Source organism: Meriones unguiculatus, chromosome 19 (genome assembly GCF_030254825.1).
Source record: "Meriones unguiculatus strain TT.TT164.6M chromosome 19, Bangor_MerUng_6.1, whole genome shotgun sequence".
NCBI classification, from domain to species: domain Eukaryota; kingdom Metazoa; phylum Chordata; class Mammalia; order Rodentia; family Muridae; genus Meriones; species Meriones unguiculatus.
Genome location: NC_083366.1, coordinates 59,379,179 through 59,403,180, shown reverse-complemented (window position 1 = coordinate 59,403,180; position 24,002 = coordinate 59,379,179). Strand labels below are relative to the sequence as shown.

General features: G+C 45.1%; 1 long non-coding RNA gene across 2 annotated transcripts in view; it reads right to left on the bottom strand.

Annotated features, from left to right (window-relative positions):
• LOC132649191 (uncharacterized) overlaps positions 1-24,002 on the bottom strand; it is a 57,282-nt gene that overhangs the window by 20,825 nt on the left and 12,455 nt on the right. For both annotated transcript variants that reach the window (XR_009587634.1, XR_009587633.1), the window contains exons 2-4: positions 18,171-18,324; positions 16,169-16,305; positions 6,015-6,123 (exon numbers count right to left, since the gene is read on the bottom strand). This is a non-coding gene — a long non-coding RNA (uncharacterized LOC132649191). The remainder of the gene's footprint in view (positions 1-6,014; positions 6,124-16,168; positions 16,306-18,170; positions 18,325-24,002) is intronic.

Below are 24,002 nucleotides of genomic sequence, written 5' to 3'. Positions count from 1 at the left end.
GATCAATTTCCTATTTCACAAAACACCGAATCTCTCACGGGCTGGCTTTTCAACAGAAAGCAAAGCTTTCCATGTTCCTGTTGCATCACTCTGGGAGGTGGAATGGGGGAAGCAATGCCCCTTTAAGGTGAGTCAGTAATTTTTCTGTGGGTGATTAAAACCCTCTTTACTTTTCCTGGGTCTTTAATCATTTCAGCAGATTGTCCACCCACCCGTATGAAATGAACTGTGTGGAGGACAGTGACCCTGCGATTGGAGCCTGTACCTCAGGTCAGGTGTGTGGATTTCCGTTTGGGCAACTGGGAGAAAGACAGCTTGCTTGTCTGCTGTTAGCAGCTGATGGGCTCATTCTTGCACACAGGTTCTCTGCAGGCTGAGATGGAAATAACTGAAGTTTTTACAGATTTGGCCCAATATAATTTTCTGAATACTTGGTGTCAGGGTGGCCTCGGGGAGGGGAGCTAGAATTTATCTTCCGGATGGGAAACTCCTGGAAAAATGAGTTGCTGTGAAATGTCTCATCGTCGTCTTCAATGGCTTAAGTTAGCAGGAGAGAGCTAGAAGGGTCTACATAAAGGGAACACAGTTTGGGGGTTCAGTTGCTTGTTCCTTATTTGAGGTCTAAAGGTGGAAAGTTCGTTGGAAGACTGGAAAATATTGCAGCGCTCACCCAGAGGTCTGTGTGTTGCGGGGTCTGTGTCTGAGTTCCTGTGGGTTGAACCAATGAAAACCCTCAGCACCTCACTGTGGTACATGTTAGTGTGTGTACGTGTATGCGAGTGTGTGTTTGTCTGTGTGCATGAGCATGTGTGTGTATGGACATCCACTTTACTGAGGTGAAATTTACATCAAATTTAGCCACTTCGAATTGACAAGTCAATGACATTCAATACAGTTCCAACATATCGTTCTCCCTCTGTCTAGTTCTGGAGCATTTTCATCACCCCCAGAGGAAACTGCACATCTCACTTCCCCAGTGTGCTCTAATGACACACTGTAAACCTAGAGAATTCAAATAACGGGAAGTGTCCCCTCATAGTGCTGCGGGCAGAAAGGCCCTCAGGTGATGCAGGACCTCCTGTGAGGCTGAGAGGACTCTCCGCGTGCCTCTGTCTTGCTTCTGGCATGGACTACAGTCTTAATGATCCATTGGCCCTTGTCTGCATCTCCAACATCCTCATCCTAAGGGAACTGTCCTGTGTATGTGCATACTGTCATCCCCATATTCATCTTTGTGTCCAAATTCCTGCTTCTTGAAAGGATGCCAGTTGTACTGGATTTGGGGACCATCAATGCAGTCAATATCTATAGAAGTTACATTCTCAGCTGTTTGGGTCTATACTTTTTACCTTTTCCTGGAGGAACATAATCCAACCTAGTGATTCATTAAGCCGTTACGGAATCCCTCTTGTTTCCCAGCTTTCCCTCCTCTGGTACGCTCCAAGGTACGTCCTGTTTCTCTGAATTTACTTACTTTGTATATTCCATCTAGATGAAAGCATCTGACACGTGTGCCTTCTGCTGTCTCTCATTTACCTTAATGTTTCTGAGGTCTATGGAGAATGTGTGTAACTGGTGTTGCGGCTTCACTCTTTTTCCTTTAAACTCCTTTCCACGTTATGGCTGAATACTATCACACTTATTTTCCAAATGAAGGCCCTGCTTACACATAAAGGTTAAGTAATGCGTCTGAGGACGAATGATGAAGTTTTAGAAGGCCAGTGACTATGTTCATGCATCGCTAAGGAACAGAGAGAAGGCAGCGCTGGATAGTACCCGAGGAACATGAAGAGAAAGGTGGTTGGAGGGAATAAGTCCCGGGTGTCTCAGGAATGGCCTAAGGCTCAAGTTCAGCCTTAACCTGTTACCTGCTAGGTAACGTGACATTCTTCTCCTTCTTCTTAGGCCTTCAGAACATTCTCCCTCAACTTCCTGTCCCTGTGAGGTATGCTCTGGAGGAACAGTAAGGCTTCTTTAAAGCAGAGAAAGGGATTTGGAGATGATCAGAGAACATAAGTTCCTTGACATTTTATGAAACCATGGGCATCTGATGAAGCTATATGTTCATTTCTCATGGAGAGGTGGAGTCTGGGAGGGGTGTACTTTAGGACTTGGGGGACAGCTCACATAGAAGTCCGAGGTATCAAAAGTAATCCTGTCTCCAACACAACCATAACCATCTGTATCCTCTTTGGCCCCCTTTGTGGGTACCAAAGTTTTTTGTGTTACAAAAAAAAAAAAAAAAAAAAAAAAAGTCAAAATTGCTCCTGTATCAGGTCAGTTCCAGGGGAGTCTAAGAGTTTTAAAAATTGTACTTACCACATTGCTAAGACCGAGAGATACGGCTGTCTTCAGAGTAAGTCAGAAGCAGCTCTGAGGACTTGTGAGGCTCCCCTGAGGGGAGAGAGCCATTCGTTGGCGTCTCACAGTTGCCGTAACAAGCAACATAGAGCGGGTAGCTTAAAACTGTAGCGATGTATCCAGTCACACTCCAGAGGTTAGACAGGCTGTCGGCCCGATAGATTGTTTCTGGAGGGCTCCGTCGTTTCGTTGTCCAAGGCCAGCATGTTAGTCAGGGTCCTCCAGAAGCCCAGAACCAATAAAGTGAGCAAGTGTTACAGAGCCCAGGACTCCATCAGCCACATGTTTTGGTATAGGGGAGAGAGGCTGGAAGCAATGTGCAGGAACAAGGGTGGCTCTCTTTGTTTATGTAGGTGATAGATTTTCCCCTCCTTGTTTTGACTTTGTGAGTGGGTGTATGTGTGTACGTGTGTGTGTGTGTGTGTGTGTGCGCGTGTATGTGTTCATGTGCCATGTGAATGGAGGCCAGAAGGACACACTGGGTGTCTTCGTCTCTCATCCTCTACCTCATTATTTTTGGACAGAATCCCTCACCGGACTCCAGGGATTTACCTTCTCCTCTTTCCAAGTTCTGGGTTTACAGACATGCTGCGCGCCCAGCTGTCTGTAGATATGTTGGAGATGCAGACTCAGGCCCGCACGTGTGGTCAGTGATTTGCTGGCAGGACACTCTTTTCTTCTTCATAACCTTTGTGAATTTTTTTTTTCCAAAACAAACACAAACTCTTTAAGCTAAAAGCATCCTTTTAATAAAAACTTAAATACCAAATAACCATTTCTCAAAATAGTGAGCGATGACTGTGAATCCCCTTCATATTCTTGCTGTCATTTGGCACAAATAGCAGGGACATACTGATCATATGTAAACTCAGAAGACAACATCCCTTTTTCAAAAGTTATTTAAAAATTAGTTTTAACATATGTCACTATGTTTACATGGCACGCCGGAAATATGACTTGCTCATCTAAAAACATGACTATTCTTTTATGGTATTTTGCTCAGATGTTTTTTTTTTTTTTTTTTTTTTTTTTGGTGCTGCTAGTATGATCAAATGGCTCCATTCATAGAACTTCACACATGGTTAAACAATACTTATTTAGATCAGTTACTTCATGACAAAACCAATTAGATGAAACAATACTTTGACTTTTTTTTTTTTCCCCACTTAAGTTACGGGATCAAAGTAAAGGCTTTGGGAGTTCATTCTATCAAAGAAAGACAAACGATAAACAATTCAAGACAAGCGCAACAAGAGATAGATTTTGAAAGCACAGTAAAGTGGGAGAGAGTATTATAACTAAGTTAAGAAATGCACGGAACAGGGAACTATTTGGAACTGGGTGCAGTGTATTCATCGTTTGTAATTGCACCCAAATCAGCTGTGAGAGTCTCCTAACCAAACAGAAGCCACAGTTGACAGACATAAACATTTCTATTTATACACAGAGAAATCGAACTATAAAATATTTGTGATTGAGATGAAGGCAAGCTGAAAACACGCCGTGCATGGCGGAATGAGCCTTTTCCCCTTTTCTTCCTGCTCTTAGACTTCAGAAACTCTGGGCCCTCCCTGGAAGGCCACTCTGAAAACCAACGCCAGCATACCAAGAGGACACTGACCTTTTACTCCCCCCCCCTTTCTTAAAATAAATGAGTTCCCTAAAAATTGTTTGCATTTTGTCCAAATCAGCTAGTAAATCTTTAAGCAAAGATTGGCTGTACTGTGAACCAAAGAACTTCAGCTCTTTAAGCTTTTAGGGAAATATAATTGTTGAAAACAGGACTTCTGGTGGGGGAGAGGGAGGAGGTGAGGAGAAGTAGCAGAAAACAAATTTTGTTTGAAGAAAAAAAAACCACAGTGACACTTGATTCTTCATAAGCTGATCCTAAATAATAATAATAATAATAATAATAATAATAAGAAGAAGAAGAAGAAGAAGAGGAAGAAGAACTTCCACATAGGAAACCAAAGGAAGTGTAGAAAAAATGATATTACTTAAATGTGGGGTTAATGTTGCTTTGTATTAACTTGATCTATTGCCAATGCTTCTTCTGTAATTAAATAAATTCTAATTTGTAATGGAACGAAATGGAGAATGCCCTTTATTTTTTGGCATCTAAATTTGGCAAAATCGTTTTAAAAATCATAAGCAGCTAGCTCAGTGGATAAGCTCTGCTTTATAAATCATTTGCCAGAGAAGCTCTCTCCGGATTGTGAATGAGAATCCCTGGGCAGAAGCTGTGCCAGCCAAGACTGACTGAGGACTGCAGTGACGCTGTGGTGAGGTTGGAAAGTTGCAGGTCCAGGTCTAATTGCACCTTATCTTGGGCCAGCATTAACCCACTAAATAGCTATGCCTTGCCCAACCCTATCTCAACACTAACATACTGTGATAATGACTAAAAGCCTTTTGGAGTCTGTTAACTTAGCAGACCATGAGCTTCTACCAACCCCAGAGCTGAGAATGTCATCCGGTAGCATTTGAGGTCAATCAGAAGATTTCCTCACCCTGTTGGAAACCAGCCCTCCGATACTGCTACCAATCTATTTTACAATCCCTTGACTTATAAACTCTTTTTGTTCTCTTACTATAAAAACTCTTCTTATTGAAACATTGAATTTGTGGAGCTCTAAATGTACATTCCTGCCCACGGTCACTCATATTTGCTCCAGAATAAACCACGGCTTTTATTTCTTAGCCACGAGAGCTGTTTCTTCCAGGGACAGAATACAAGCAAAGGACCCCACATGGTTGTATGTGCCTAGTGCTTTGGACGCTGAAACAAGAGGACCACAAGTTTGGGGCTCAACCAGAAAAAAAAAGAGATTTGGATTGGATTGAGATGTTAACACATTTGAATAAGAGACGTGAGAACCAAGACTATCTTCCACTTTGTAGGATGTGTTCTCAGTTCACGCGGTGCTTTTGTAGAGAGAACGATTTCTTGCTGTGGCTGTGGTCTAAGAGTGGAGTAGGGTCCCAACAGGTGTGAGGCCCCAGCTTCAATACCAGAACTGCTCAGGGTAAACAACACCTGGGCAGAAGAGTCCATTGAGTGTCAGTAACTTCACACTTATGAAATACACAATTCAACATTAGAAAAGATTGCAGGTGATTTTATGAAAATTATTCACATATTGAGATATATTCTACAAAAAAATACCATCAACATATTATCATATATGGAGATATCACACAACTATTATAATAAGTGATTAGAAGCCAGGGATGATATTCTGCTTAATACTGTTTTAAAACTACCTAGACAAATGAATCTAATAAACTTTAAAACTTTCGCTTTAATGCACATCGCCCTTTTAATTTTGAGAAATAATTTTGCCTTTGGCAGTGATTTATGACTTAAATGATTTTATAGACCTACCATTAGTGAAACCAATTTGTCAATCTACAAATGCACCCTTAAAAATTATATAGTGTTTGTTTATTTTTCTCTCCCTGTCAAAATTATCCCAGTGTGGATAATTAATTATGTTGTCATGTGGTTAAAGCAGATGTCTATTCTGAACGTTTGCTGTTTTAACTCCATTGCCTCATTTATGGCTTTCTGATGGTGATTCACAGTCATCTATCCAAGACTCCCGAATGCCAAGAACTGGAAAGTACCTGCTAATGAGCATAAAATTCCTCACCTGGGAAATGAGTGTGCCTTGGGATTCACTCTTCACCCTCCAGCACTGTTTGACTTCTCTCTGCCATAATTGTAGCAGTAACGGCAGTTTCCATCTCTCACAGGTAGCTCTGAAGTAAATAAATGGCTTTTTAAAAGTTTATTTTCATCATTATATTGCACTCATTATCTGTCTTTAACAAATCACTTTGTTGTTTGTTTATATTAGGGTATGTGACTCGCCTTGGTGTGGAAGGAGACGGTAATCCCTTCAGCCTTAGTCTATACTGTCACAAGCACTCACTAATGAGTTCATTAAGAGTCAAATAATTAGGTAATTGGTGGCTTAAATGCCTTGTATCATTCAGAAATCCACAGTGGGTTGTGTTATAGGTAATTAAAGAGCACAGGTGACATACAAAAGGCATTATTTCCCCACCCTCTTTCATGTGAGAGATCGTGGGCTCTCTTGCTATGCCAAAAACTCACTAGTCACAAATATCAGAAAAGAGTTAGGTTTAGAAAACAAAGGCCACTTTGGGTCTGTTGAGTGGCCTTTTTGGAATGCCACCAGACACTGTCCCTGGCTCTGGGGACTTCGCAGTGTACACAGTAGCCTGTCTGTCCTTGTAAAGTTTAACTTTGTGAGGAATAAATGGGGATGAAAATAAACACAGCATATACTGTATGTCAGACACAGATACCCACCGAAGATGAAAACAAACCAGGATAAAGCAAGCCAGGAGGACTCAGGAGCATGGGAGAAGCGTCACTTAACCTGGTCAGAAGAGGAAGGTACGGAGTTCAGAAGAAAGTGAGGAAAGAGGCTGGGGTGTGTGAAGAAAGAGCAGGCCAGGCAAGGCCTGAGAGAGGGAGGGGCCTGGTGTGCTTGAGAAGAGGAGGAAGAGGCCAGTGTGGCTGAGTTGGGGTAAGAGCTGGGGGAATGAGGCTCGTGGGAGTACCAGAGGGGTGGACAGTGGAGGAGAACCTTACAGGTAAACGACTTTGGATTTCAGCCACAGTGAGATGGGAAGCCACTAAAAAGGTCTGAGTACAGAGATCATGTATGTGACAGTGGCAACTTGATCTATTGCCGACGCTTCTTCTGTAATTAAATAAATTCCAAGTTGTAATGGAATGAAATGGAGAATGCCCTCTTTTTTTTTTTTTTTGGCATCTAAATTTTGCAAAACTGTTTTAAAAATCCTAAGCAGCTAGCTCATTTAGAAAGAAAAGACAGCATGTCTTGTAGGGCCTTGGGGTTGGGGGGACAGCAAAGGCAGTTGGTCTGGATTGTAGGAAGTGTGGGGATTGCTAGTTATTTGACAGTGGAAGACTGGAAGGGTATGTTTGTATGAGGTAGAGGAGGGGAGATGGAAGCTCAGCTTTGGGCTTGTTAAACTGAAGGTTTGTCTGGACTACCCTGAGCAGAAATGTGGTGGTTAGCTACTTATCTCTCCATACTCTTCTTAATTCATTAGTAGGTTTGCGCTGTTAGTATCACTCCATAATAGAATTGCTGTGAGGATTAAGAGCTAACAGGTTAAAAGTGCTTTGCAAGGGCTCATGGTAACCACTCAACCATCATTATCGTGAGCATCTTTGATTCATATTTTTTCTCTAAGAGAATTCATGCAGAAAGAAAGACCCACGTGCTTTATTGCACTTGAGCACACAGAATAGGAGACAGGAGTGGTTTTTAATCATCCTTAATTTAAATCCTCCTTTCCTACCTGAGACAGCCAATAGATGGGCAGGAAGTGTTCTGGCTAGCCTAGAATTCAGGCCTAAAAGCCAGAATTCTAGAAACTCACATCCTTCCTAGTGCCTGGTACTTCTTAAATAGTGTTACAGTTTTCGCTAGGGGCCACAATTTTGAAGGATACTCTCTGAAAACACAAGATGGCTTTATACTCAGTAAGGCTTGTCCTTGTTTAATTTTCTGAGAGTTTGGGCAAGTTGACCCTACTTGACTTGAGGGACCCAGGAATGCTGTGTTCTTCTTAGCAACATGGGACATGTTGGGTTCAATGTGAAAGGGGGATGTGACAAGGTTTAATACCATGTAACCCTCACTGACCAAGCCTCAGGAGCAGGGCTTCTTGGGGTGGGCAGCTGAACCGGGCCATACATTTTCCTCTTGGAAAAATACAACCTTGCCAGGCTTTCTGTCACACAACTAAGCTTCCTAGGCCATTTGGGCCCATCAACTAAAGGCAATGGAGGGTAAGGCAGGCATGTGTGAACTTGGGTGTTTCTGCTAGACTTTTTATTGTATCCTCTGTTTCCTCAAATCTCCTGAATCTCTCCTGGCTCCCATCCCCCACCCTCTGGTTAGTGCCGCTCAGATCTTCCCATTCATCTCATAATGGTAATTAAGACATAATTTATGTCGGAGGCCTTGTGGGTCTGGTTTCTGCAAAGGGGGCTCCTGGCACATCTGGAAATGAGCTCATTGGACGCGCTTTCATGAAGGCCTGCAGCTCAGTGAGTGCTGGGAAGCAGAGAGCCAGGGGGGCTACCTTGCGTATCCCCGGGACTTTTTAACTCTCTTCAAAGCAGGGACTTTCGCCAGCAGCAAAATCAATAAAAACGACCCACCTCTTCCCTGGCCCCGGTCCATGAGAACTGGCTCCAAGGAGCCAGAGACTGAAGGGAAGCAGACAGGATGCAGTGAAGCAGGGACTTACGACAGAAGTGTGTGGGTCTAGGTGCAAGCAAGAGCAGCTGGTTCCTGTGACTCAGAAGGAAAGGCTTATCTACTGTCAGGACAAAAGGGACTTTATCCAAGTCTGAGTGTACCTGGCTTATCCCATGTCGTATGGTAGTGTTGTAGTTTCAAGGACACCAGACACTCTTTTTGTGTTGATGGCTGGGAAATCATGTGAAGAAAACTGCCCAGAGCTACACAGTGGAAGATTTAACCACTCAAGGTGGTTACAATCAGGCTAGGTCAGGCTGGGTGCCTAGCAGCTGCCTATGGGACTCTGCACTCAGCTCACAGCCAATAGAGGCCCTGCTTGGTGGTTTAATCCAGCAGAACGTGGTGAGCCAGAGAGAAGCAGCCAGGCTTGGATGTGGGGCCAGCTGCATTTTGAGAGGCCAGAGGAACTGGATTCTGTTTAGGGGTGATGTGACAGGACAAGATCAGAAACATCAGCTCAACACTGCAGGTCTCATCCCCAATACCCATTTTGTTCTGTCTTATACAAGAGGCATAGGGTTCTGTTTATAGCAGAAACATTACAATAGAGCTGATACCTCCCGCTATGACCTGGAAATATCTTCATTCTTGTTAGAAATTTAAGCCCCAAATTTATACATTAATGGTGTTTGGTAGAGTGAGCCACTAGGAGAGATCCTGTGAGGTTATGAATGTGAGGTCCTCGTGATGACGCCAGTGGCTCTATCTCCCTGTGTCATCCTCTGTCATGTTACAACAGACTAAGCATACTCTCGACAGATGTTGACCAGATGTCTTGCTCTTGGCCTTCTCAGTCTCCAGAGCCTTAAGGGCCAAACAAATTTCTCTTACTCATAGGCTGCTAGTCTCTAGTAGTTTGTCCGGGCAATAGAAAATGGATGAAGCTGCCTACTGAACAAGACTTTTAGAAAAGCTGTTATCTTTTTGGTAAAAAGCTAGAATCTGGAGGAGAAGTTTTGACCATGAAGATGAAAGCCCAAGCTAAGGGTAGCAAGGCAGAAAGTCACAGGGAGTTGGGACTCGGTTGACCTTCCAGACATGCTCCGTTAGTCCTGCGCACAGATCTGTTGTGAGACAAGAAGCAGGCATCGCTGTGTGCTTAGAGCCCTCCTCATGGATGGCAGTGTCACAGCCTTCCACTGCAAGGAGGTGCTTCCATTTGTGTGTGGGACAGGCCTAGAAACAGCACAAAAGCTCTCAGAGCCCCATGTGTTTCCCATCTCTAAAACGAGGACCATGTTTTCTAGAGCCTAGAAAGAACTTGGAAGAACTATGTCATTATTAAGTATGTCATGGGTTCATGTTTTGGTTTTTGGGAACAACGTTTCCTTCCCCCATCTTGAGGAAGGAAAAGTAGATGGTTTGGTAAGGTGGGTAGGTATACAGCGAGGATTCAGAGAGGAAGTCAATTAGCTCTCAGAAATAATGAACAAGCCCAGAGGTGGGAAATCTGGGGGCAGAGCTGCTGAGCCCAGGCTCCAGGGAACAAAGTCCAGATGTGTGTAAACTTGCCAAAGGCAAAGGCCATCACAGCAACATTCCCTCAGGTGTTCCCTGCCAAGGTGAGAAAGCAAGGTCTGGGTGTGGGAGGGCTGGTGCACAAGTGGATGACTGTGAGTGGCCGCAGCTGGTGAAGAGTGAGGATTCTGGGGCTACAGGTAGGTCCCTACACTCGCATCCTGAAGATGAATGAATGGATGGATGGGTCGTCCATTTGTGTCTGTTATGTTGGGTGCTGGGAAGTGGAAGGTGAGAGAAAAAATATGTCCAATACGAAAATCCCCATTTTCTCACCCCTCTCTACTTTGTTTAACAAGAGACGGATTGGAGTATCCTAGCTAAGTCATGTGGGGTTTCTCTTTGGAATAAAAAAAAGACATTCCAAAACTGGTGCTGATGGAGAAACAGTGCTGCGAATACACTAAAAGCCACTGAATAATTTACTTCAAGTGGGTAGACTGTATGGTGTTTTGGTTTGAATGTGAAGTGTTCCTTACAGGCTTGTGTGTTGAAAATCCTTGGTCTCTTTTGGTGGCACTGTTGTGGAATCTTCACCACATGGAGCCTATGGTGGGATTTGAGGTTTATTGACTGGCTGTGTTTCTGGTCTGAGTTTTTTGCTGATCCCCTGAAATCTGAGAGTTGTGGGCCTATGTCATCATGGATACAGCTATTCAGTAGCCATGCCTTTCCTGTTTATAATAGAAAGTCCCCTCTCAGACCATGAGCCAAAATCCTTCCTCCTTTAAGTTGCTTCTTGTCTGGTTTTTGGTCACAGTGGCAAGAGAGAAAAGAAGCTAATACATACAGCATTTTGTTATAGCCCAGGAAGGGTGTAAGGAAAAAAGAATGCTCTGTTGTTCATCACTAGCTCCAGGACCAAGGCCCTCCTGGAGGTGACTTCTGCTGCTGCACGAGCCTGCCCAGCTGCACCCTGAGCTCTCTCACACAGGGACTGTGTTATGCAGCACGCGTCCTGCCTCAGTGTTGCTGTGGGTCTGTTCCTTCTCCCCTGCCTGGACGAAGCCCAGATCTGGTCCTATGAAGTTAAGTTCCACTGACGTCTCCCCGGTAAACCCTGCCCTTGACGTTGAAATCCCTACCCCATCACTTCATAAAGCTGTTATCATTCTCTGCGAGGCTCCTGGCAACTTGAGGGTGGGAACCATGAAGTATCTGATTTCTCTCCAGTCAGAGATATTCCAGAGGGTGGGAGGAAAAATTTTCTCAGAGGGAATGATCTTCATTGTTAATGTTGTTTAGGATTGCCTTCATTGAGTGGCAATATTGTCAGTGTGCAGGCAATGCTGCTGGCCTGCCCTCAGAGACCTAGCAATTGCTTACATCATCACCTGCCGCCATCACCAGGTGCAGTTACTTGGGTTCTGGAAATAACCAATGGGTTTCTTTCTTTCTTTCTTTCTTTCTTTCTTTCTTTCTTTCTTTCTTTCTTTCTTTCGTTAAGCACTTAACTTGGGGGTGTAAAGCACTGGACCTCTCCACATGTTTCAGTAGCTACCGATGCCTGCACTATCGCATCTGAACAGTACTGCCTTATTATTTTGAAAACTGGCAAGTGAAGGAATCAAGCATTTACTGACATTTACCACATGAATTCTGCCTCAGGGAAACCAAATAGTTGGCCAGGAAGGTTTACTTTTACCTTTATATGATTGTTTTGGCTAATAAATAAATAAAACATGAGCGATGGCACTAGAATAGAATGCTCTACAACCACACGTGAGTAAACAGACCCAGGCCAAAGTTTCTCAGCTTTGCACTACTGACCCTGCGGGTTACATGAGTCTTTGTTATAAGGCATTTAGCAGATTTCTAGACCCCCCCCTCTCCATGAGATTCCTGCAACATCTCTTTGTCCATGATGATCAAAACCATAAACACTACCATGCTCCCCAGGAGGACAAGATCACCCCAATCCAAACTATTGATTATCCAGGTGATAATCACCAGTGACTAATAATGTTATAGAAAAGACAGCCACTCTTTATAGCAGTATATACTGTTGTAATCCTTGGAAGAAACAAAACTAAATTGCATCCCAAACCTGCAAATTGATCTGAACAAAGCTTCTGTATTGGTGGCTTTTCTCTCTGTTGTGGCCAGTACTTGCCAAGGAACCACTAAGGGAGGAAGGATTGATAGTGGCATAGTCCATCGTGGTTAAGGGATGGTACAGGAGCAGAATGGCTGTGGCTGCAGGACCATAAGGCTACTTTCTCATATGCCCTCAGATCTGGGAAAGTGGACACTCATACAGCTTCCTATTTTTTCCCTTTTCTAGTTAGCCTAAGCACCCAGGGCTAGATTTGGGATTATCAGTCAGGCATGTCACAGAGGAAGGAATTCAACAAGACCTGCACTGTCATAGAAGCAGTGCACAGTTCACAGATCCTAGACAGGAGGGCAACATGCTTCACACGGTCCATGGAGCCGAAGAGAGACATCAGCCACACGCATGTTCAGCGAGCAAGGAGAGAAAAAGAAAACAGGAGAGAGGGAGGGACTAGGGAGAAACAGGAAGTGGGGAGGAGGAGTGAATGAACTGACTTTATGATTTACTGGGGTCTAGATTTGTATCCAAGCAGAATTCCTAAGAGGAGGTCTAGTTGGTGAGTTCCAGGCAGGCACATTCATCCTGCAGCCCATGGACCATGTGGGCCCAGATAGTGAATCCCAAACTTACTTAAAACATGAAGTTTGTGTATGTGTGTGTGTGTGTGTGTGTGTTTTCAGATATGAGCTTTGTAGATACATATGTTGTGTTCCAATGTCAAAAAGTTGGACCCACCTGGTAGAGAAAGCAGTAATAAAGTCTATGAAGACATATTGTACCTTTGAGGTAGTCACTGCAGCACAGCTCATGTCCACATAAGAGATGTGGTCACCGGACAGCAAGTCCATTGTACCCAGCTGGCCTGGTCGTTGACTATGGCAGGTACCCAGCTGATCACTTTAAGAACTGGAAGCTGTCAAGGTGAGTGGCCTTGCTAGAGAAAGCCAAGCTTGTGTTCGAAAGGATGCCAGGGCAATGACAAACTGTAAGAACTGACTACAGCCGTGATTTCCAAAGTATAAAGATCTAGTTGGTTTATTCTACATGATGTGCACACGTGTCTCTGTGTGTGCACATGTGCATGTGTGAGTGCAGGTGCATGTGGAATCCACAAGAGAGGGTTGGATGCTCAGGAGTTACAGGCTGCTGTGGGCTGCCCTGTGCGGGTGCTTGGAACCTAACTCTGCTCCTCTTTGAGAGCAGGAAGCACTCTCAACCCTGAACCGTCTCTCCCTCTCCCATCCTAGAAACTTTGAAATACACATGCACACTCGGAGGAAGTCCTGCCATTATTAGAAGGTTCATTTCATCTACTCCACTAGCCTTGGGCTGGCTTGAACACTGTCCGTGTGCATTCCATTTTCTGCCCTGGAGCTGGGACTGCAAATAGGTACTCAGAGTTAGTGGAGATGAAAAGTAGGGTCAGGCTCTATCTCAGTGTTAATTAACTATTAATTATTATGAGTAATGGATTAACTGATGCATGATTTTCATAAATTTGTCAGCTCTTCATTTAATGAAGAGCCTCATGTAGTACCCTTTGACCTCCATCATCCCGTTGCTGGATTAGCTTGCTTCCTCTGCGCATTGCAGAGCTTGGCTATGCAGAGGATGACAGCTGCTCAAATATAGAACTTGCTGTGCCTTGTGCAGAAGGCAGAGAGAGTTGGGAACCCAGAGATACAGACAGGAAGCTAGCGAATTAATGACGCATATGTACTTCCGTCATGCAGGAAGGCGCCCAGTATCTTGCATCAAGATAATAGCTTTGAAGAGTTCACTTATGTCCCTCCACCTTCTCTGTAGCCCCCTCATCTCATCATTCTTCCTTGCCAGCTCTCCTCTCTCTGGAAGCAGCCAGGTCATCTACTGTTTGTCACCTCAGGGGATGGATGTAGTAGGGGTTCAAAAGCCACTCTCAGGCCTGGCATTTTTTGCTGACTTGTCCTTGTTTTAAAGGGCAAGGCCCACAGGGAGGAATATCAGACTTGCTCCCTATATTCGCCCTTACCTTTACATGTCTAAGAGAATTCCTTGAGGTTAAGAAAGGAGGAAAGACAGTGGGTAAGTGATGATCTCATACAGAGAAGGGGCTTCTGCCTCCTAATTTCAGGGGAAGGCTGACAGGGCTTCAGGGGAGATCTCCATGCCTGAGGGTGGTGCTGGACAGACCCAGGTGTCCACTCACTCCAAAGTCTAGATGAAGCCTCTTATCAGCTTCAGGTCAAGAATTTGAGTATAATTAACATTTGCTACCAAGGCCAATGACCTGAAGACACTATTCTTTTTATATGAAGAAGAATATTAAAATAGCGATGAGCCATGCCTAGGCCAGGTGGCCTTTTTCCTTTCCAAGATATCTCTTGGGAAATCTCACAAACAAGACAAAAAGTTTTGTTTACAGTAAAAACATTAGCTTTCCATGCAAGCTTTGTGAGCCAGGGTTTCACCCTGTCAGCTGTCATCATGTCCTCCGCTAGGAAACGCCTCAGAGGCTTCTCCTTAATGCCCTTTAAGAGCTTCAAAAACCACCAAAATGGTAACGACAGTGAAGCAGGACTCTCCTTGAAGAAGCCCACACCTCTCTTTATTTTAATGCCCAGGCTTAAAATCTATAGTGAAATCTCTTTTAATAAACTCTAGCACTGCTTCATATTGGCACATCCTGGAAGTCCTTTTCTGGATCAAGGCAAGGATCTGGATTTACCTTAGTCAAGATCCCTAAAGGCTACCATAGGTGACAGTATAGAGTCATGAAGTCTTACCTGCAGGGGCTGATGAGTTCCTGAAGCTGGAAATTCCCAGCAGTCAGTGGCCATTGATGTCTCAGGGACCTATGGACCAATGCCTGCCTTAGCAGACATAGGCACAGCTAGACAGCATTGAGGACAGCCCTTTAATGATCTTGCTGCATACGACTGTTCTACCTGAGGAAAAGGGAGCTTCAGAATTTGGCTAAATAAACTTGCAGTCTTTCCAGATGGAGTGGGGCTGCAGCCAGTCTTCAGGGCTGAGACTTATTTGCTCTCTACAACCCCAACCACCTCCACTAAGAGAGCAATAGTCAGTAGTTTCACATGACCTTCGCTCCCCTTTGTCCACAGCCCAGCATGCCTCTTCTGGAGCTCCCTTTTTTGGGTGTGCAAACAAGAATATGGGGAAATTATGCCCATCCTCTGTGTCTTTGCCTCTTGTGCACTCAAGTTCTAAACTTGGATGGCATATTTGGTTGCAAGTGACCAGAAAACGAGTTGAACAAGCTTATACCATGAAGAAGGCTTTATCCTAAAGGTCTGGGCTGTGGACCCAAGTCTAACACACAGGCAGAGACAGGGGCCTTGGAGACACCTAGCCCCGCTCTCATCTCTCTTCTCTCGTCTCTTGATGGCTGTAGCCTGTTTTCTCTATGCAGATCCTAGAATGCTGGAGTTTGGTGTATAGTGATAATTCTTTGTAAGGCTGATGTCGGACTACCTGTTTCATCAGCTCCCTGTCCAAACTAGACTCACAGTTATCACAGTCTCTGAGAAAAATGAATTTTGAAAGGACTGCTCTAAAGTCTGAGATCTTCTGAGTGCCAATGGCCTCCTAGCAGGCTCTCCCACCTTTCAGGGGAGGCAAAGGAGAGAAGCCAAGGATTCCCCAGACACGGCAGGACACAGATGGGTGGTTCCGGTGGGGTGGCTGGGTACCACCACAGTGCTCATGTAAATGAGACCACTGGCTCCCACCTCAGCTGGCCCGGTGCCTTCTGTCACCTTAACAAGCCACGCTCACTGACTCCAGAGAATGCACTTGCTTCACAATCGCCTGTGAACCCACCAGATAACCACACAGGCTTCGGCCTCGGCTGATCCCGAGCCCATTTACAGGGCAGCAAGCTGGACTAAAATCTTACCTTTGAGGTCCTCATAGTTCATCTACAGGTGGTCTCTTACATCCTCATTTGTGGATGGTCTGTTGGGAAGTTTCTGGTTGTAAGGGCCAAGAGGGATGCCCATTACGTGCTCTCTGTGTGCCGGGCTGATAGGCCATCTACGATGAATTTCCATTCAATGGAAGAGGGCAGACGGTTAGCACCAGATCAACCACTGAGAGCTCGCTGCACCTTTAAATATTCCTTCAGAGTCTTCTTTCCTTTTCTTCTCCTTCTAGCAAATGTGCAGACAGTAAGAGTGCTAATGAGGACGCAGCTAGCTGACTTACTGGACATGGACATGGTCCGCCTTAGAGTCTGGTAATGGCGTCAGAGACTATTCACGGGAGAAATGGGGAGCAGGAAAGACAGCCAAGGCAACAACATGGGTGTGTGCACACATAAATAACTGGGAACCTTCACCCCAGTCTCTCACTTGTGAACCCACTGACAAATTCACCTCCACAGCTAAGGCTCTAAGCGTATGCCCTGTGCTCAGTATCTCTCTGGGTCTCAGGTGCTATGTGCCCTTCCGGCTTCTGCTACTCAGTGCTGGAGACTGTGACAGGCCTATTGGAAGAGCCAATCAAAGTAACAGAGCATAGAAAAAGTGCCAGCTGGACCGAGTGAAATGCCTGGAGGGAATTATTCCACAGGAATGGGAAGATGGGAACCCATGCCACATTGTTCAAACGTCCCTCTCCCACGAGCCTCCCAAAGTATTAAGACAAAGGACCTTTTCACCCAACAGGGAGAAGTCCCTGCAAACCTTGCTTTTCTGAGACAAGATAACATGGTACCCAATGCCTGGGCTTTGCAGTCAGGCCAGTGTGAGCTGTAATCCCATATCTACTCATCTACTCTTCACAGGAGTCATGGATTTGGCGAAAGTTATTTTTAGTCTCTTGCCTCTTGTACCCTTCAACCTGCACTTTCAACTTTAACCTTAAGTAAAGCATAAGACCGATTCACATTAAAACGGGAAAATAAATGGCAGCAGCATATTCATGCAGCAGGGAGGATGAGAAATCCGAAACATACAAAATACTGCTCTGCATGGTCGTGTGGGTGAGCCACACACATTAAAGCTGAGCGACAAGCTAGACCCGGGAGGGTGCACAGTGAATACTAGCATGTGTGCGAGTGAAAGCCGGGTGAAACACAATCTGTGTTGTCAGAAGCTGAGGTGGGGGTTACCTCAGATGAGCTGAGGGGATGGAAGCATGGCTGTGAGACAAGGGTTAGCGCCTCTTAGACCAGGGATTCTCAACCTGTGGGTTCTGACCCCTTTGGGAGTCAAACAATCTTTTGCAGGTGTCGCCTAAGACCACTGGAAAACACATATATTTACATTATGACTCGTAACAGTAGCAAAATTACAGTTAGGAAGCAGAAATGAAAATAATTTTATAACTGGGGTCATGCAACATGAGCAACTTTTTTTTAAAGGTCACAGCATTAGGAAGGTTGAGAACTACTGCCTTAGACAGTAAGAGCAGGGCCAACAGTGGATCAAGATGAAATCAAAAAGCACAAGAGACTCCTCTCCTGAATGAACCGGTAACTGATTAATCAAGGGGATTTACATAGGCTGTATAGACTCCTTATGGCTTGGCCTTTCATGGGCTCAAAAGTGACCAGTCCCAATAAAGATTATCTTCATCCATTTCCTGCCATAATATCCATTAACACCACCAACCCCTCCCTCCTCTAACACACACCCTGTCAGGGTAACATGGCTGCATTTACCCTTCTTCCTTGGTAGTCACCCATGCAGTCCCTCCCACTGGAGGAACTCTCTCTCATTTTCTTCTCATCCTGCCACTCCTTGCCCACATTTCCTTCTTCTCAGACATGAGACAATGAGTTCAGAAGCCACTGGCTTCAGATGGCTTTAGTGGTGGGTGAATTTCCGGGACGGTTAACCCCCCCACCCCCCGAGTTAAACCCGCCAAGAGCCAAGAAACGTTTGTAGAACTCACACCTCATCACTCGGCCACCCACATCTTCTGAGCGGTGGTTTCTTAAGGGTGTCCAGGTCGCACAGCTCACAGAATTATGTCTTTACAAATTCGTGTCCGTTTCTATATGAGTGCCACTTCTTCAGTAAGGTTTGTCACAAGTAGGTCTCATCAGCACTAACCGAGAAAAGTGTGGGGATTAATAGTGTGTCAACTACTCACTGCCCTCACCGTTCTCACCCCCCTGTGTGGTGCTGGCAATAATCACAGTTCCCTCTGCAAAGACTTGTCTCGCCTGGGTGAAGTTGGAAGCTCAGAAGGTATAAATAAGAAGGTAGAAAGGGCCTGGGCTTTTAAGCAGAGGCAGACCGCCCCTAGGCTTTCATCTTTTCTAATTCAGAGTCCTACTCAAGGTAGGGTGGTGGGTGGAGGGGGGGGGTCACGCTGAGGAGGGTAAATTTATCCCTGAGCACCCAGATTTGAGATGAGATAGCTCTCTAAGTATTCTTTTCTTCAAACACCATTAACAAAAACAAAACAAAGCAAAACAAAAGTCCACCCCATATCCTTTTGCGACGATGCAGAAATAACTTGGCAGGCCAGTTTCTGCTGTCCTTAACTCATTTATCCTCCCGCTAGCTTCCTCTTTGGGTAAAAATAGCAACTTAATCTATTGACAGACAAGGGCCTTCCACAGCCGGAACTCCAATTCCATTTGGAGCTGTGGCTCTTCAGTGCTGATTCTCTAATGCAGATGTTTGGGGGCCTGGTGCACTCTCCACACCGTCCTCCTGTCAGCTCAGCAAAGAAGACAAACGGAAGCCTGATCTTGAAACCGGGGGGCCTCTCCATAAACCAGCTGACACAAGCTCACCTCGAATAAAGATCTTAATAAACAGTCCTCACTGGTCAGCACTTTGCTGCGGCAGACTCAAACCCAGCCTGTGCTTTCTGTCCCCTTCACAAGTCTGCAGCTTTTGCACAAAGCGAGGCCTGGGTTCACAGAAGGTGAGGAGGGTGAGTGGGGGTGGGGTGGGGGGAAGCCTCTCTCTATAGGCCATGATGGAGCCACGGTGAGAAGACATGAAACAGCAGGGCGTAACGCAGTGGGCCCTGACATCCCTCAGAGGCCTGGGACTCAGAACTGCAGTTTCCGTGGCAGAGTCAGCATTAAGAACCCAAAGGGAGCCAAGCACAGCGGCACACACCTGTAATCTCAGCACTCGGGGAGGCAGAGGCAGGGGGATCTCTGTGAGTTCGAGGCCAGCCTGGTCTACAAAGCGAGTCCAGGACAGGCATGGCTACACAGAGAAATCCTATCTGAGGGGAGGAAAAAAAAAATCCAGAGGAAAAAGCTGCTGTGATCTCATCTTGACCCACTGGCTCTGTTCCAGCTGCCTTTCTACCTAGCTTTTCTCTCCTTCGAAGCTCATGCGGGAACCTCAGCTGCTTTGCCAGCTTTTGGTTAATCTACCTTGTCTTCAGTCCTGCCCCTCCCCCCCATCAGACTTTCTAAAGTTCAGTCCTAGCTTTTTTGACTTCTGTAACTTGGATCACATCCCTTAACCTTTGTTAGCCCGAGACTGCTTATCTGTAAAATAGGGAACATGGTGGACTGGCCTAGGCTCTTATCAGGATAAAATGTGCTAAAAAACACAGACGCTCTGAAAACTGTGCTTGGCCGGATTGCTGGAAGCGCTCGGCAAATGACAGTGATTATTCAGTCTCTTTCTGAATTATTTAGCTTCTTCCAGCCACACGGACGTAGTCACTCATTCCTTGTCAATCAGGGGGGAAAAACACACAGTTCAAGGGGTTTAAACAGATGACCTGGATTTGGTGAATTTTAAAATAGAGGTTGAATTCCTGAATTACAGGTAGACTGTACAGACTAGAATTTTCTTCGACAGAACTGCTGACGTTGACATTTTGGGTCATGCGATTTAGTGCATGGAGGCCTACCCTGCTTAGGGTGGTTGATATTATCCTTGGCTTGCCTCCACTAGCTGCTAGTATGAACCCCATCCTAAATCATGGCAAGAATGTCTACAGAAGTTGTCAAATGTCTCCTGGGGACACAAGTGTCCCTTGCTGAGAACCACTGGGCTGGGTCGAGACCCTTCTGTAGAGTTAGAGCAGTGTGACATGAGCGAATAATGAACCCAGGAACAGGGAGCTTCCCAAGGGGCCTTCTTTAGTTGCTAGTCCGGGTTCTATTATTAGGAAAAAAAAATTTCAAAACACCCGAAGGAGCAGCTTTTCGAAAACGAAAGGTTGATTTGGGGTTTCTGTTTGGAGACTTCGGTGACTGTTTGTCCTCGTTGATTCTGGGCTTATGGAGGGTCAGCACATCATGGTAGTAGGGGGAAGAGTTGGGGATGGAGCAAACTACTTCCCTCATAGCAAGGAAGCAAAAGCGTGACAGAAAAGGAGGCTCCCAGTATTCCTCATGGTCATGCGTCCCCCAGTGACACAACGTCCTCCCACTAGACACACTTCCTACAGCCTCCACCTCTTCCCAGTAATGCGACGGGCTGGGAGTCAACTCTTTAACACACGAGGAGGTGTGGGGTAAGTTATCCAAGCCACAGCCCTCGCCTTCTCTACATGGGGCTTTGAAAACAGGAGTGGAAGGCCAGCACCCCGTTTCCTCCTTCACTGACCTGCGGGTGCTTCATTTTATTTTTATTTATCTCTCTCTGTGTGTATGTATGTGTCCCATATCCAGGAAAGTATTGGTGGAGGTTGTGAGCTGCCCGTGGTGGGATATGGGAAAGGAACTCAGGCCCTCTGCAAGCTTACTAATTTTATAAGCAGCTACTTTCTGAGCATTGAGCATTTCCACTTCACAGAAGTGCGTGGAAAAAAAAAAAAAAGCAATGCAAGAAGAAAGGTCTCGGTCCCCACAGGCTGCAAAATACAACCAAGTCCCTAACTGTCCTCTGCCCTTAGATCTTTCCTGACCTATTCACAACATTCTATGAAAGTTCCTTAGCTTTGTTGTTGTTGTTGTTGTTATTATTATTATTATTATTCACTGGTTTAGAGCTAGTAAGTGTTTAACCATACTGGCCCCCTCATTTTTACTTTCATCTTCAGTTTGTTACATTCATGAGGATTTCATTTCCGTGTGTATATTTTCCATTTCCACACTTATTTTTATAAAACCATAGGGCCGAAATGCAATAAAGACAATTCAAACGGTGACAGAAAACAGCTGTTGTCTGACGTCACCACTGGGTGATGTTCAAAATGGTCCCTTTTCAGCTGATTTGTAAAGGTCTTAGCATATGAAAGTTGAAAAGCTGTGAGTAGTTACGAAGAGTTGAATTCCCAAAGTGACTTACAAGGCATTATGTCTCAGCAAATATTTTTACGCTTTTTTTTTTGTTTTGTTTTTTGTTTGTTTGTTTGTTTAAAGATGGGGTCTCACATACCCATGCTGCTGCTGTGCTTTGTAGCTTGGGGTGCTCTTGAACTTCTGAGCCCCCTGCCTCCACCTCTAAAGGGCTGGGGTTGCAGGCCTGTGTCACCATACTTGGTTTATGAAATTGTGGGAGAGGAACCTGGGGGTCATGAATACGAGGCAAGCACTCTACCAACTGAGGTGCTGCCCAGCCAACTTCGGTCTTTTTACCTAAAACATAAGAGGAGATCGGGTTTTCAAATGATTCCTCAGAATCCCCTTCATGGTTCACATAAATACACATTTGAGAGTTTCTAATTTAATGGTTTGTGGGTGAAGTAAGTTAACAGTTTCTTTCAAACAAGACTCCAAGGCTTATGGAGTTTTTGTTTGTTTGTTGTGTTTTGTTTGTTTGTTTGTTTACATTAGATTAAAAAATTCTTTGTGCTTGGGTATGGAATGCTGTATGTGTTATGTATATGAATAGAAATAAGTGTGTAGGTCTGACTCTATGAATGTGTAGGTAAATGCAGGGAGTCTCTGTGGTTCCCTCATGAATTATGAACTGGTAGTCAGCACATGTTGGTTAGTATTTGGGTCACTTTTATTTTTCGGTAGTTGCTACACACTACGCACTCGGCCTGTCCTATACCTTGGTCCTGCTGTGTCGCTGTCTGGCCCAGGGTGTTGCCGTCCTGCACAAGGCGGCTGTGCTGGCATTCCTGAGACCGGGGAGCGCAGTTCTGGAGCAGTGTGTGGCAGTGTGGGGAGAACACAGCGAGGATAGCCCATGGCAGCAAAGACTCCCCGTACGCTGCTCCCAGACCCTAGGCTGGTCCCCTCTGGCCGTGAGCATCAAACAGGCCCATGAAAGATTTTTCCTTTTCCACTTGTCGTGTTCTGAAAAAGGACTGAGCAGCATGGATTGGGAAACCAATTCATTTTTTTTTTCTCCCCCATTTCCTTGTAGCTCCTTTGACCTTTTCTGGCGTTCTTGAAATGTCTTTCAAGCTGCAGTGGATGGCCATTGACAGCGAGGCAGCCCGAGTTTAATTTTTTTTTTTCTTCTTGTCTGCTGGAGAGAAGCATGAGAGTGTTGATGCAGGTTCCTGGAACGTGAGGTCTGCTGGACGCTATGGAGGAAGGAAGTTTAGGATCACTAGAGCTGGTTAGCAACAGATGGGCAGAGGGTCTGGGGCCTCCAGTTGGTGTTCTTCAGAGCCGCCATCCAAGGTTGGCACTGGTACAGAGCACCGTGGGCTCAGACTGGGAGGGAAAGGTTTGTTTTCCACTTTCAAGGAACTCTTGAGTAGGAGATTGGGTCCTATTGACTTTTCTTGCAAATAAAGACTTCTAAATTTAAATGTCATTTAAGAGGTAAGTGTGGGGATAAAGAAATAACTTTGTCATTTATTTTTAAAGTTGCATCTAAAAGTATCTTTATTAGAAGAGTGGCTAGAGAGATGACCCTGGTTAAGAGCACTGACTGCTCTTCCAGAGGACCCTGGTTCAATTCCCAGCACCCACATGGCAGCTCACAACTGTCTGTAACTCCTGTTTCAGAGGATCTGACACCCTCACACAGACACATGCAGTCAAAACACCAATGTGCATAAAATTAAAATAAATAAATTATAAAAAGTGTCTTTATTATGCAAAATAGCATGTACAACCTGTTCATACATAGCATTCTTGTTCATATTCTACCTCTCTTCCCCACTCCACTGATCTCATTTTCTAGGCAGCTTCCCTTCTACTTTCATGTCTTAAAACAAAACAAACAAACAAACAAGCAAAGAAACCTAACATGCATAGTCCACATATTAGAGCAAGCGTGCAGTATCTGCCCTTCTAGGTCTGGCTTATTTCTCTTGGCATGATGCTTTCTAGTTCTGTACATTTTTCCTGAAAATGACAGTTTTGCTCTTTACAACTGAACGAAACTCCATTGGGCACACATGCCAAGTGTTCTTATCCACTGGTCCGTCAGTGGGCTGCTGAATCCTCCCCTACTTTGTTCTGGATCCCTGACTAGGGCTGGTGAGAGAATGGGAAAATGACAGACCTACGGATGCAAAGACAGATCACAGACACATCACAGACACACACAAAAATGTACAGAAATGCTGTGTTCACGCTGATGGAGTGGCACCAAGTACCAAATAATGACCGGGAACCTCGATCTGCTTCTTCTGTACCACACAGGTTTAGCTAATCCTGGTAGGAGGTGACCAGAGTTGGACAGTCCCAGTAAGCTACAGTTTTTGCACATTGCTGGTCAATCGTTCACAGACACACTCGTACTGGGGCCAGAGGAAAGCGCTGGCTTTCTGAGTCTGACTGGAGAAGGTAAAAAGCTTTGTTCATTTCCCATCGTCTTTGAACCCCCACACTGATTTCCACGATATTTGGGCATGTTTATCAGCAATGTACGAGGGTTCCTTTCTCC